General features: G+C 42.0%; 1 protein-coding gene and 1 non-coding gene across 2 annotated transcripts in view; both read right to left on the bottom strand.

The window, feature by feature from the left end:
* Nucleotides 1–13,798, bottom strand: part of LOC132816368 (collagen alpha-1(IV) chain-like) — a 222,719-nt gene that overhangs the window by 203,833 nt on the left and 5,088 nt on the right. The gene's annotated exons all lie outside the window — the stretch shown is intronic.
* On the bottom strand, nucleotides 12,957–13,028 carry trnad-guc (transfer RNA aspartic acid (anticodon GUC)). Its single transcript has one exon. It is a non-coding gene; the product is annotated as a tRNA-Asp (tRNA).

Here is a 13,798-nt window from a genome sequence, read left to right as displayed (position 1 = left end):
ACCAGGTGCAGTGTAAAAATTCAATCTTTATAAAAATAGAAAACTAGTCCCAGTCAAAATGATCTTAAAAGTTGTCAGAATGCTGTAAAAGCCCATTAGGAAAGGAAGCCAGCCATTCTTATCCAGTCTGATTCGATATGTGATTCCAGAACCAAGCAACGCATGGGGGGAACACACTTTTTAAAAAGGAATTTCTAAGCAACCTGTTCAAAGTTGCTATCATGCACCTGTGGAGCAGGTGAGACTTGAACCTTGGCCTACGGGTCCAGAGGAAATGACACTACCACTGCACCATAAGAGTCCTTAGAAGTGGCTTAGCCATTCAAGGACAACTGAGGAGGGTTAATACCCTCATGACTTGTCAGCGATAATACACCCAGAGAACGAATATATTTTCCTTATCTTTAAGTGAGGCCCTCCCTCAATACCTTGCCACAAGCAGTTATCTTAAACATAGGCAAATCTTGGCCTAAATATTGGGTCAGGATCAGTATCTCTGTTACTTCCTCAGGGACCCATTTGAACTCAAAACAAATTGACACTTGAAAATGAAATCTAGTCAACTGAAACCTGTCTTCACTGTGTTAGTGAACCGGTGATAAACGTGTTTGTACGGTATATTTGTGCACAGGGTTAGTTTTCTTATACAAAGTAGCCTGGTGCCACTGCTTAAAGTGCAGTTTAGAGGACGTCAGTTAAATAAATCAAACCAAATCAAATAACCCCCATTCATATGCATTAAGGTGTCCTAAAGTACTTTACAGCCATTAAGCGAGTATGTAGTACAGCAGCCAATCTATGTACAATATTGACTACCCACTTGCTACAGATGGTATTTAGCACACAAATCTGTTAAGCAACATTCTCTCTTTAGAAATTCTTGAGATGTTTGGATCATTGCTCTAGCCTTCAGTGTTAGTCACAGTCACACCCACTCCAAACATTCTGTAATAGAAAGACAGAACTTACACACATAGGAACAGACCACTCAGTGTCACTGCTACATGCTGGGGTTTATGCTTCACTCACACACTATTACATCTCACCCATTAACATATTCTTCTAATCCTTTCTCTCCCGTGTTTTGTAGCTTCCTCTATGCTATCATCTCAACCATTGGTAGTGAGTTCTCCATTTTTACCATTCCGATTGGGGAGGGGGGTTGGGGGGGGGGGGGGGATTGAGGTGGAGGTGGGTCGGTGATGACCGAGTGCTTTCATCACCTAAAAACTATTCATCCAGAGACTTAGGTTATGTGCTTTGGGGATGCAGGTTCAAATCCTGCCAGGGCAGATGGAACCATTATTGATTGTCAGGGAAAACCCATCTGGGGGGGTTCACTAATGTCCGTTATGGAAGGAAATCTGGCTCTCCTTACCTGGTCTGGCCTACATATGATTCCAGACCCACTGCAATGTGGTTGACTCAGAACTGCCTTCTAGGTAATTAGGGACGGGCAATAAGTTCTGGCAAAGCCAGTGATACTTATATCCTGTGAACAAATAAACTAAACTAAAGGTATTTCTCCTGATTTCTTGCCTGGAATTATTAGCAATTATTCCTGAAGAAGGGCTTATGCCCGAAACGTCGATTCTCCTGCTCCTCGGGTGCTGCCTGGCCTCCAGCACCACACTTTTCAACTCTGGTCTCCAGCATCTGCAGTCCTTACTTTTTCCTGGAATTGTTAGCATCCAATTTATATTAATGGTTGTTCATCTTGGACTCTTCCCCCAAATAGAAATTGATTCCCTACATCTACCTTTAGTGGCATAAACTTCAGACGTTCAATTTTAACAGCATATGGATTGTTTCAAGCATGCAGCACTGATCAAAGAATACATCTGTGGGCTTCCTTTCACAACTAACTGACATCTGGAGACTGCTGAACTGTGGCAGCAGCTGGAATGCTAAGTTCACCACAAAAGGACAAGGTCACTCTTTGCTGGAGCAGCTTATCTTGGGACATGATTGTTAATGTTGCCATTTAAAACAGTTGTGAGCTGCTCCTTGCCCCCTACAGTAACACTGGCACAAACACCACTCAATCAATATCACACACATTGTCCACTGGTGATTCACCATAATAAAGGCAACATTGCAAATCACCAGTAAAGAAAAACAGCACAGAGATGGCCACAACTTTGTATTTATTTAGCATCTATAGCATTATAGAATGCACTAAATTACTTGCCGGGGCATTATTAGGCAACAACAACGATACAAGGATGAACCCAGCAGCTCCAGGCCAACCACTTTAACTGTGGTCATGGAAAAGGTTGTAGAAATAATAATTTAGGATAAAATTAATTGATCCCTGGACAATTGTGGATTAATTAAGGGAAGTCAGCACATGGATGTGAAAGGCAATAGTTATTAACATTAAATTAGATTAGTTACAGTGTGGAAACAGGCCCTTTGGCCCAACAAGTCCACACCGACCCGCCAAAGCACACCTACCCAGACCCATACCCCTATACCTAACAACATGGGCAATTTAACATGGCCAATTCACCTAACCTGCACATCTTTGGACTGTGGGAGGAAACCAGAGCACCTAGAAGAACCCAGGCAGACACGGGGAGAATGTGCAAACTCCACACAGAGAGTTGCCTGAGGCGGGAATTGAACCCGGATCTCTGGCGCTGTGGCCGCCCACTAATTAATTATTGAATAGTTTGATGAGATAACAGGAAGGGTCGATGAACATAATGTGATGATGTGTATTGACAAAGTATCACATAATAGGCTTACCAGCAAACTGTATGAAAGGGACAATGGTAGCATGAAAATGAAATTGGCTGAGTGACAGGAGACAGAGGTCAATATGAGTAGTTGTTTTTAAGAAAGGTGGAAGGTTTGTAGGAGCATTCCCCAAGGTTGAAGTTGAAACCTTGCTCTTCCAGGTGTATAATAATAATGTAGATTTTGCTGTACAGGGGCACAATTAAAAAATTTGCAGATGGCAAAAACTTGGAAGCATTATAGACTTCTGAATGAGGGAGTCCAAATAAAGCAAATGTTATGCTGATGAAATTTCAGGGACTCTAACCATTATCTTAGGGTGATGGTGGAAAAGGACAAAACATAATCCAAAAATAATTAATGCAGCAAAAAATGATAGACTGGAATCAAAGGTTGGTAGGAAAAACTGTAGCTGAACAATGTGCTACCATCAAAGAAGAGATTGCTTGGACACTGTTGAGGTATATTCTTTCAAGAGGGAAAGATAAGATAAAACTCAGGGGTCTTTGAGTCCAAGGGGAGATGAAGATTAAAGTAAAGCTTTTAAAACATTTCTTAAAACTGTGTCAAATAGAACACACAATTGAGAACAAAGCTAAATACAGAAAGTTCAGCAGAGAGGTTGAACAGCAAAGAATAGCAAGAAGGGATTGTGTTAAAACAGACCAGTAGCTAACATAAACAAAAATCCCAAATTTTGACTCTTGGTCAAAAAAGATTGTAAGGAAAAGCCCAGCTATTAGAAATCAGAGGGTTTAACTTCAGTGCTGGGGAAATTCTTTAAAATTATTATTTAGTTTAGAATTAGTAATCCCTTGGAAAATGCGGATGATCTGTAAAGAGCCAGTATGGAATCTTCTATGGTAAGATCAACTTTAAGAAAGGTACTGGAGGTTTTTTTGAAGAGGTAGTACAGAGAGTTGAGAAGGGCGAATGTGGTTTACATGAATTTCCAAAACGCATTCAGTATAATGCGGTACAGCAGACTTTTCAGAAAGGTTATACCTCATGGAATCAATTGGATATGAGCATTATGGATGAAAAATTGCCTGAGTGATAGGGAACAGAGAATAATGGTTATAGCATAAGTTTCAGGGTTAAGGAAGGTTTGTGGTGCTTCCTGATAGATTAATGATCAAGATCTTAGTGTAGAGGGGACAATCTCCAAGTTTGTGGGTGAGTCAGAATCATTGGTGACCTTTAAGCGGCAATTGGATAGGTACATGGATAGGTGCTTAAGCTAGGACAAATGTTCAGCACAACATCGTGGGCCGAACGGCCTGTTCTGTGCTGTGTTGTTCTATGTTCTATGTTCTATGTAAAACATGTAAGTATCATAAACTGGGAAGAGGACAGTGTAGAAATTCATTAGCACACAGATAAAAATAAGGTTGTCAATGCCTTAGCAGACATTTGGCAGTTCTGTCATGAGAGACAGATGACTGGTGGTGGTGGTCTAACCTGAAGATCGCTACTCCTCAGGCAAGGGGCAAAGTGGGACTGTCATGATAACTTTGCCCACAGTTTTGTGAGCTTTGGCAGTACACTTGTACATCAGAACACTTCTTAGAATGTGATGAGGGGTCGTACCTCTACTATCCTTAGTGACAGTGAGTTCCAGATTCCTACCACCCCCTGGCTTTAAAAAAAAATCTTCTCAACCTCTCTAAACGTCCTGCCCCTTAACTTAAATCTACCCCCTCTGGTCAGTGATCCTACATTTTGTCAAAGACTTTAAGGAGGGAGAAGAGATAACAGTTTGGGGAGGGAATACCAGAATTCAGGACCTAAAGGCACAGCCCCCAACAGAGGGACAATAGAAACTGGAATAGGCAAGTGGCCAGATTTGGAGAGGTATAGCATCTCAGAGGTTAGAGTTGGAAAGATTACAGAGTTAGGAAGAATAGGGGTTATACAGGGATTTGAAAATAAGAATGAGCATTTTATAATAAATAAGACATTGATTGATTGAAACCACTGTAGATCAGTAAGCACAGGGGAACAGGACTTCTGTGAGTTAAGACACTGGCATCAGAGATTGCATGATCTAAAATTTACAAAAGGAAGAATATAGAAGACCCATGAGTTGTATATAAGAAATACACGTATATGACATTTGTCCCCTTACGTCTGCCTTGCTATTCAAGTAGATCATGGTTGATCTTTCTTAGGACCAAAATTCTGTTTTGTGCCTGGCCTTCATAGTCCTCATCTCCTCGATAGTTCAGAATATATCTACCTGCTCTTTAAATGCTGTCAGTGAGTAGTCAAGTCCAGAGCTCGCAAAGGCATGAATGAGGTTTCAGCAGCAGAAGGTGGAAATAGTGGTCCTAGTCATGGTAAGGATATGTCAGAATCTTTTTGAATATGATACCAAAGTTATGAACAGTCTGGTTGATGTACAAAGTGAGGGATGGATTCGGGAGCTGGAGAAAGGAGTTTGAAGTGGGGATTGAAGATTGTGGTTCAAATCTTCTGGTTTGCAGAGTGTCAGAGACAGGACTAACTCTGAAAATGATCCCTCTGAATGAAATAAGGGATTCTTTAGAAGTCCCAATAAATTAACTCCATGGGAATTGTCCGGGAATTTGAATGTCCAATACATTCAACAAACAGGGTTTAGATCTTGGTAATCCTGTTATCAGAAAGAGGGATAATCATACAGTCTATTATAAAGAATGTGGAACAGAGCACTTGGAAAATATTAATAGGATTAAACGGTCTCCCAACCTGGATTTTCAAAAGGAGAAAGTGAGGTCTGCAGATGCTGGAGATCACAAGATTCCTGTAGAAGGGTTTATGCCCGAAATGTCGAATCTCCTGCTCCTTGGATGTGCCTGACCTGCTGAGCTTTTCCAGCAACACATTTTCAGCTGGATTTTCAAAAGGTAGAGGAATCATGTTTGACCAATCAACTGGTGGTCTTTGAGGATATAACAATAGACCAGAGTATATGCTGCAATTGAAATTTCTGGAATGTTTCATTGAAGAGTTTAGTGTTCAAAATTAAAGCCCACAAGATTAGAATAATACATTGGCATGAATTGAGGAATGTTTAGCAGTCAGAAAACAAAAAGTAGAATAAATTGGTCTTCTTCAGAGTGAAAAGAAGTGACAAATGGGGAACCACAAAGATCAATATTTAGGTCCCAGTTGTTGTCAATATATCAACGATTTGAAAGAAGGAATCAAATTTCTAAGATTTTTTTGAGAATGACACAAAACTCAATGGGATTATGAAGAGCAGTGAGGATTTTCAGATATTTCAGGATAATTCCCAAATTGAGTAAAGTGGGCAAAAATGTAGTGGATGCTGTATAAACGAGTTCATGCAGTTTGAGAGGGAAAAGCCTAAATCAGACGTAACGCTATTACAATTGAGTAAAGGTAACTACGAAGACATGAGAAGGAGCTAGCCAGAGTTGATTGAAAGGGGGAACCTAGCAGGGAAGATAGTAGAACAGCAATGGCAGGTTTCTGGGGGTAATTTGGAGGGATCACAGCAGAAATTCATCCCAAAGAAGAATCGGTATACTAAAGGGAATGATGAGACAATCAGGACTGACAAGAGAAGTCAGGGACAGCATGAAAGCAAAAGAAAAATCCAACAATGTGATGAAGGTTAATGAGAAGTCAGATGATTGGGAAAACTCAAAAGACCAGCATAGAATAACTTAAAAAAAGCAATAAGTGGGAAGAAGATGAAACATGAGTGTAAGCTAGCTAGCAACATAAAAGACAATTGCAAGAGCTTTTTTAGGATATCAAAAAGGTAAGAGAGAGATGCAAGTGGACACTGACTACTGGAGAATGGGGCTGGAGAACTAGTAATGGGGAATACAAAAATGGCAAAGGAACTGAATGGGTGCTTTGCATTAGTTTTCACATTGGAAGACACCAGCAGCATACCAGAACTTCAAGAGAGTTAAGGGCATAGGTGAATATAATGGCTGTCACTAAGGAAAAGGTGCTGGGAGGCTGAAAGATCTGAAGGTGGATAAATCGCCCATACCAGATGGACTATACCTCAGGGTTCTAAAGGAGATAGCCGAGGAGATTGTAGAGGCATTTGTGGTGATCTTTCAGGAATCAATGGATTTAGGGACGGTCCCAGAGGACAGCAAATGGGCTAATCAAAGAAGGGAGGGAGGTAGAAGACAAGAAACTCCCAACCAGTTCACCTGACCGCAGTGGTTATGAGAATAAACACCATTATTTAAGGATGAGATTGCAGAGTACTTGCAAGTGCATGGTAAAATAGGGTGGAGTCAGCCAACATCATCAAAAGAAGGTCATGCCTGACAAATCTGTTCAAATTCTTTGAGGAGGTAACGAGCAAGTTAGACAGAGAAGAGCCAGTGGCCATGACAAGGTGCCACACAGAAGGCTATTAATAAGGTAAGAGCTCATGATTTTATGGGCAAGGTATTGGCATAGATAAAGGATTGGCTAACTGTCAGAAGGCAGACAGTAGGGATAAAGGGATCTTTTTCAGGATGACAGTTAGTGACTTGTGGAGTTATACAGGGATCAGTGTTGGGACCATAATGATTGACGATATACATTAATTATGTGGACAAAGGAAGGGAGGGCATTGTTGCTAACTTTGCAGATGACACAAAGATAGACAAACAGATGGATAATGGGACGCTGCAGAAAGACTTGGACAATGAGCTCGGAGAAGGATAAGTAAGTAGCAGATGGAATACAATATGGGAAAGTGGGATGTTAGGAGTGAGAATAGAGGCATATACTATTTTCTAAATGGGGAAGGTTTTCGAAATCTAAAGTACAGAGGGACACGTGAGTCCCTAGTTCAGGATTCTTTTAAGGTTAACATGTAAGTTCAGTTGGCAGTCAGGAAGCCAAATACAATGTTAACATTAACTTCAAGGGGGGTTAGGATACAAGACCAGAGATGTAATGTTGAGGCTGCAATAAGGCTCAGGTCAGACTGCATTTGAAATATTGTGACCATTTTGGGTCCTCTATCTAAGGAAGGATGTGCTGGTGTAAAAGGGAGTATGGAGGAGGTTTACAAGAATGATCCCAGGGATAAAGGGCTTGTCATATGAGCTGCAGTTGAGGATTAGATTAGATTCCCTACAGTGTGGAAACAGGCCCTTTGGCCCAACAAGTCCACGCCAACCCTCTGAAGAGTAACCCACCCAGAACCATTCCCCTACCCTGTATTTACCCCTGACAAATGTGCCCAACACTATGGACAATTTAGCATGGCCAATTCACCTGACCTGGACATCTTTGGATTGTGGGAGGAGAGAATGTGCAAACTCCACATAGACAGACAGTTGCCCAAGTTAGGAATCAACCCCAGGTCCCTGGGGCTGTGAGGTAGCAGTGCTAACCACTGAGCCACCGTGGGTCTGTACTTGATGGAATGTAGAAGGATGAGGATGGATCTGATTGAAAGTTACAGAATACTAAGGAGCCTGCATAGAGTGGATGTGGAGAAGGTGTTTCCATTAGTTGGAGAGATTTGGACCCAAAGGCATAATCTGAGTGAAAGGATGAGCCTTTAGAACAAATAAGAGGAGGAATTCCTTTAACCAGTGGATGGTGAATCTGTGGAACTCATTGCCGCAGCGGGCAATGGAGGCCAAGTTATTGAGTGTATTTAAGACAGAGATGGATAAGTTCTTGATTGGTAAGTGGATCAAGGCTCACGGGAAGAAGCCAAGAGAATTGGGTGGAGAAACATATCAGCAATGTTCGAATGGTGGAGCTGACTTGGTGGGCCAAATGGACTAATTCTGCTCCTGTGTCTTAAGGTCTTAACCCAGCCAAGTTTTACTACATAGATCATGGCATGGCAGGCAGGTTTGTCATTCAAGGAGATATTAGGTCAATTAGACTTATATTCACTCAAACCAGAGAATGAAATGGGATCTCATTGAAATATATAAAGCTCTACCAGGACTGAATAAACTGAATGTAAGGATGAGGTTTCCCCTGTGTGTGCGCGTGTCTGTGTTTGGGGGCGGGGTGATGGTGGGTGCACGGTGGTGTGGTGCTGACTAGAACAAGAGGACTCAGAGAACTTTGGGTGCCCATCTAGGATTGAGAACGTGGAGAAACTTCTTCAGTCAGGAAGATGGTGAACCTGAGAAATTTGCTGTGGAAGCCGAATTGCTGGAAATATTTAGGAAAGAAATTGATTCCTGGAAACTAAAGATTTATGAAGAGCAAGCAGGAGTGTAATGTTGGGACAGAGGATCAGCTTTTGATCATATTGATGACAGATCAGGTTCAATTGGCCAAATCACCCACTGTAGCTTCTATCTTCTATGTTTCCACGTGCAACCTCCAATGTTTTCCCATTGGTTAAAATTAATTAGAATAGTAAACAGTGATACTGAGGCAAAGTGCAAAGGGAACTTTTTATTCCTGGGAAACCAGTGAGAATTTTCAGTAGCTCTCCAGCCTCACTAAGTTGCGGGTCCTGATTACTGCTCGCCTACTGTGCCAGCTCCTAAAGTTATCTCATATCTAATCTTAATTGGAAGCTTTTTCCAACACTGATTAAAGTCCTCATTGATTTTTGGTGACATTTTTGTCTGAGCTCAGTTATTGCTGGCATTTCTGGGGATTGTCTGTCTTTGTGTTTACCTCACAATGCTTTGCCAAACACTGCCCACTCTCACATTCACTCTCTCCAAATTTCTCTGACCCAAAGCAGTCTCTCACATTCTGTCTCATCTTTCCACTTTATCTGAATGTTTCTCTTTACAACTACCTCTTTCCGCTCTATCTCTACCTGCCCATCTCTCGCTTTATTAAGCTCATAAAACCACTGGCAGATTGCACTCTGTCTTTGTTAAGGTACCTCTAGGATGGATTGTGCAATGAATGTCTCGTGGTGCAGATCACATAACTTACAGGAAGCTGGGAGACACATTAGTCATGTATTGCATTTCCATCTCAAACATCCCATTTTCATACAATAAACACAAAAAATGATTGCATTACCATTTACAGTGCAAATTACCCACATAACTCACAAAGTGTATAACTGTTCTCATGCAATATCCAGGTATTTTGAACAGTCTCTGCACATGTATTTCCCATACAGTGTAAAAACAATGATAATCTCCTGTTGCATATGCATTGTTGTTGGCTGTTTGTTTTGATGATGATGTGGAAGTGCCATATTGGACTGGGGTGGACAAAGTGGTCCTTCTAAAGGGCTGTGGGACATCCCTATGTCACCTATTTGTTGCTGCAGTAACTGATGTTGTTCCATTTCCTTTGCTGTAGTGCTGTAGAACTCTGGGTCTAAGCAGATATTGAGTTTACGGCTTCCTGATTGACCGTCTGCAGTGAAAGATCAACTTCTCAAGTGAGGTATATGTGCCTGCAGTTACATTGATATAGTTGGTCAGTCATTTCCACTATGTTCCATCGAGCTGACAATTGCACCATGCAGGGTCCACAATACCACATGGGCTGCTTTTGTGGACAGCCTTGCTGATTTGTACCCTGATTGCTTGAGTTGAACATTGGACAGCCAATGGTTTGACAGTCTCGTCAAAATGACATTTGACTTCCTGCCAGTTCACTCTGATTTTGTCCCACACCCCTATTACTACCTCTGACTTCACTGGCTGCTTTGATGTTGCAAGTGTAGCTTGGGTGCATATGTCAGTAATCCTGGTACTACTCCAGACACACAGCAATGTGGTTAATTTTCAACTGCCCTTTGGGAAATTAGGGTTAAATACCAGTCTGGCCTTAACGTTTATCCCCATGAATGAATAAAGGTTTTGGCTAAATTCCTTTGAAGGTTGTCATGACATATGAGATCTGAGAGCTTTATTTAAAATCCTTCAGCTTGATTCATACACTGAACTGTTGTTTCATTGCGACCGTGCTTTGGGGGGATGGTTGGAATTCCCCCAAATTCGATTTGATTGGAGTTATCACTTCTTTCTTTTCCAACTCTTCTATTAAGTCCTTGAGGCTGCTTTGGGGGATGGTTGGAATTATCTTCCATTGAAATGGACTTGGTCTTACATTCTCATCTAGTCTGAGGTGATATTCTGCAGGAAAGCATCTGAACCCTGCAAACACAGTGTGGTACTCCTTTATGCTTTCTTTCATGGTCAATATGGTTGTGTGCTGTGACACTTTGCAAAGCCTTTTGGCAAGGTGAGCATTACAGTTTGAACTGTAAAATAGCTGTGGATGAGAGGAGTAGCTTTTAGCCTTGCTATCCATTATCTGGAACTCCAAATCCTTGTTCTTGCTCTCGCATCGGGCTCTCAAAGTAAAGTCTCCTCTGACAGAGGGGTGATGTCATCGTACAGCCTCCACCTTACTTTTAAGGGCTTCATTTCCAGTTTACCTGTGTTGAGCCACTTCTCACAGGACGATGAAGGTCAAGATTTTGCATGAAGCATCTGTTCTCCTCCTGCAGTCATCATTTCAACAGTCACAAACCATTAATCATCTATCAACCTGACTGAACTGACCTGTTGTATGCTGTAGAGTGGTTTGTCAGAATCACTGGCTAACAAATCCCGAGCGCTCATCTGGACATGCTTGTCGCAATTCTTTCTAGCCAAACACTGGTTTGCAAATTGATTTGACTTCTTGCACTGAGAATACTGTTTTTTTCCAAATTGAACATGCCCTCTTTTCTTTTGTGTAATATTCTCTGCAGTATTTACATCCTGCTCATTGTCCATGGTCATTTGGTTTCAGGCTAGAGTATCTGTCAGCCAAACACTTCTGCAAGTTAATCATACTTCTCCTCGCTCAGTAGATGTACTCTTATTGCAGGATCTGTTATGACTAAGACAATCTTATCTTTAATGAAATCATCTTTTCATTGGACAAATTCACAGAATTCTGTGAGATGAGATAATGCAGTCACATGGTGATCAATAAACACTTTTTCACCTTGTGCCTCAGTATTGAACACATACTATTCATAAATTATAGATAATAGACAATAGACAATAATAGACAATAGGTGCTGGAGTAGGCCATTCTGCCCTTCCAGCCTGCACCACCATTCATTATGATCATGGCTGATCATCCTCAATTAGTATCCTGTTCCTGCCTTATCTTCATAACCCTTGATTCCACTATCCTTGAAAGCTTTATCCAACTCTTTCTTAAACGAATCCAGAGACTGGGTCTCCACTGTCTTCTGGGGCAGAGCATTCCACATACCCACCACTCTCTGGGTGAAGAAGTTTCTCCTCATCTCTGTCCTAAATGGCCTACCCCTTATTTTAAGCTGTGTCCTCTGCACTAACCTACGCTGCACTCCCTCAATAGCCAGAATGTCTTTCCTCAAAATTGGAGACCAGAACTGCACACAATATTCCAGGTGTGGTCTCACCAGGGCCTTAGAACATAGAACATAGAAGGATACAGCGCAGTACAGGCCCTTCGGCCCTCGATGTTGCGCCGACCGAATCCTACCTAACCTATACTAGCCCAATAACTTCCAAATGCCTATCCAATGCCCGCTTAAATGACCATAAAGAAGGAGAGTTCACCACTGATACGGGCAGGGCATTCCATGAACTCACAACCCGCTGTGTGAAGAATCTACCCCTAACATCTGTCCTATACCTACCACCCCTTAATTTAAAGCTATGTCCCCTAGTAACACCTGACTCCATTAGCGGTAAAAGGTTCTTAGTATCTACCCTATCTAAACCCCTAATCATCTTATACACTTCTATCAGATCTCCCCTAAACCTTCTCTTCTCCAATGAGAACAGCCCAAAGTGCCTCAGCCTTTCCTCATAAGATTTTCCTACCATTCCAGGCAACATCCTGGTAAACCTCCTCTGCACTCGTTCTAAAGCTTCCACATCCTTCCTATAGTATGGCGACCAAAACTGCACACAATACTCCAGATGAGGCCGCACCAGAGTCTTATACAACTGCAACATGACCTCAGGACTCCGGAACTCAATTCCTCTGCCAATAAAGCCCAGTACACCATATGCCTTCCTCACAGCACTATTTACCTGGGTGGCAACTTTCAGAGATCTGTGTACATGGACACCAAGATCCCTCTGCTCATCCACACTACCAAGTAGCCTACCATTAGCCCAGTAATCCATCATCTTGTTATTCCTACCAAAGTGAACGACTTCGCACTTAGCTACATTGAATTCCATTTGCCACATTTCCGCCCAGCTCTGCAACTTATCTATATAAATAGACACTGAGTCCTCCCCGGCGGGGAATTGAACCCCGGTCTCCCGCGTGACAGGCGGGGATACTGACCACTATACTACAGAGGACCTGACACGCCTCAGGTTCTGAATTACTAGCCTTGTGGTATTACCATTGTACCAGTGCTTGAAAGCCTTGTACAGCTGCAGAAGAGCCTCTTTGTTTCTATACTCAATCCCTATTGTTATGAAGGCCAGCATGCTATTAGCTTTCTTCACTACCTGCTGTACCTGCATACTTGCCTTCATTGACTAGTGTACAAGAACTACCTAACTTGACTCCATTTAGGTAGTAATCTGCCTTCCTGTTCTTGCCACCAAAGTGGATAACCATACATTTATCCACATTAAACTGCATCTGCCATGCATCTGTCCACTCACCTAACCTGTCCGGGTCACCCTGTAATCTCTGAACATCCTCCTCACATTTCACCCTGCCATCCAGCTTTGTATCATCAGCAAATTTGCTAATGTTACTATTAATACCATCTTCTATATCATAAATATATATTGTAAAAAGCTGTGGTCCCAGCACAGATCCCTGCGGTACCCCACTGGTCACTGCCTGCCATTCCAAAAGGAAGCAGATTATCACTACTCTTTGTTTCCTGTCAGCCAACCGATTTTCAGTCCAAGTCAGTACTTTGCCCCCAATACCATGCGCCCTAATTTTGCTCACTAACCTCCTATGTGGGACTTTATCAAAGGCTTTCTGAAAGTCCAGGTACACTACATCCACTGGACCTCCCTTGTCCATCTTCAGAGTTACATCCTCAAAAAAATTCCAGAAGATTAGTCAAGCATGATTTCCCCTTCATAAATCCATGCTGACTCTGACC

Source organism: Hemiscyllium ocellatum, chromosome 6 (genome assembly GCF_020745735.1).
Source record: "Hemiscyllium ocellatum isolate sHemOce1 chromosome 6, sHemOce1.pat.X.cur, whole genome shotgun sequence".
NCBI classification, from domain to species: Eukaryota; Metazoa; Chordata; class Chondrichthyes; order Orectolobiformes; family Hemiscylliidae; genus Hemiscyllium; species Hemiscyllium ocellatum.
Note: the sequence above shows the minus strand (reverse complement) of the source record. Positions and strands in the feature narration are given on the sequence as shown.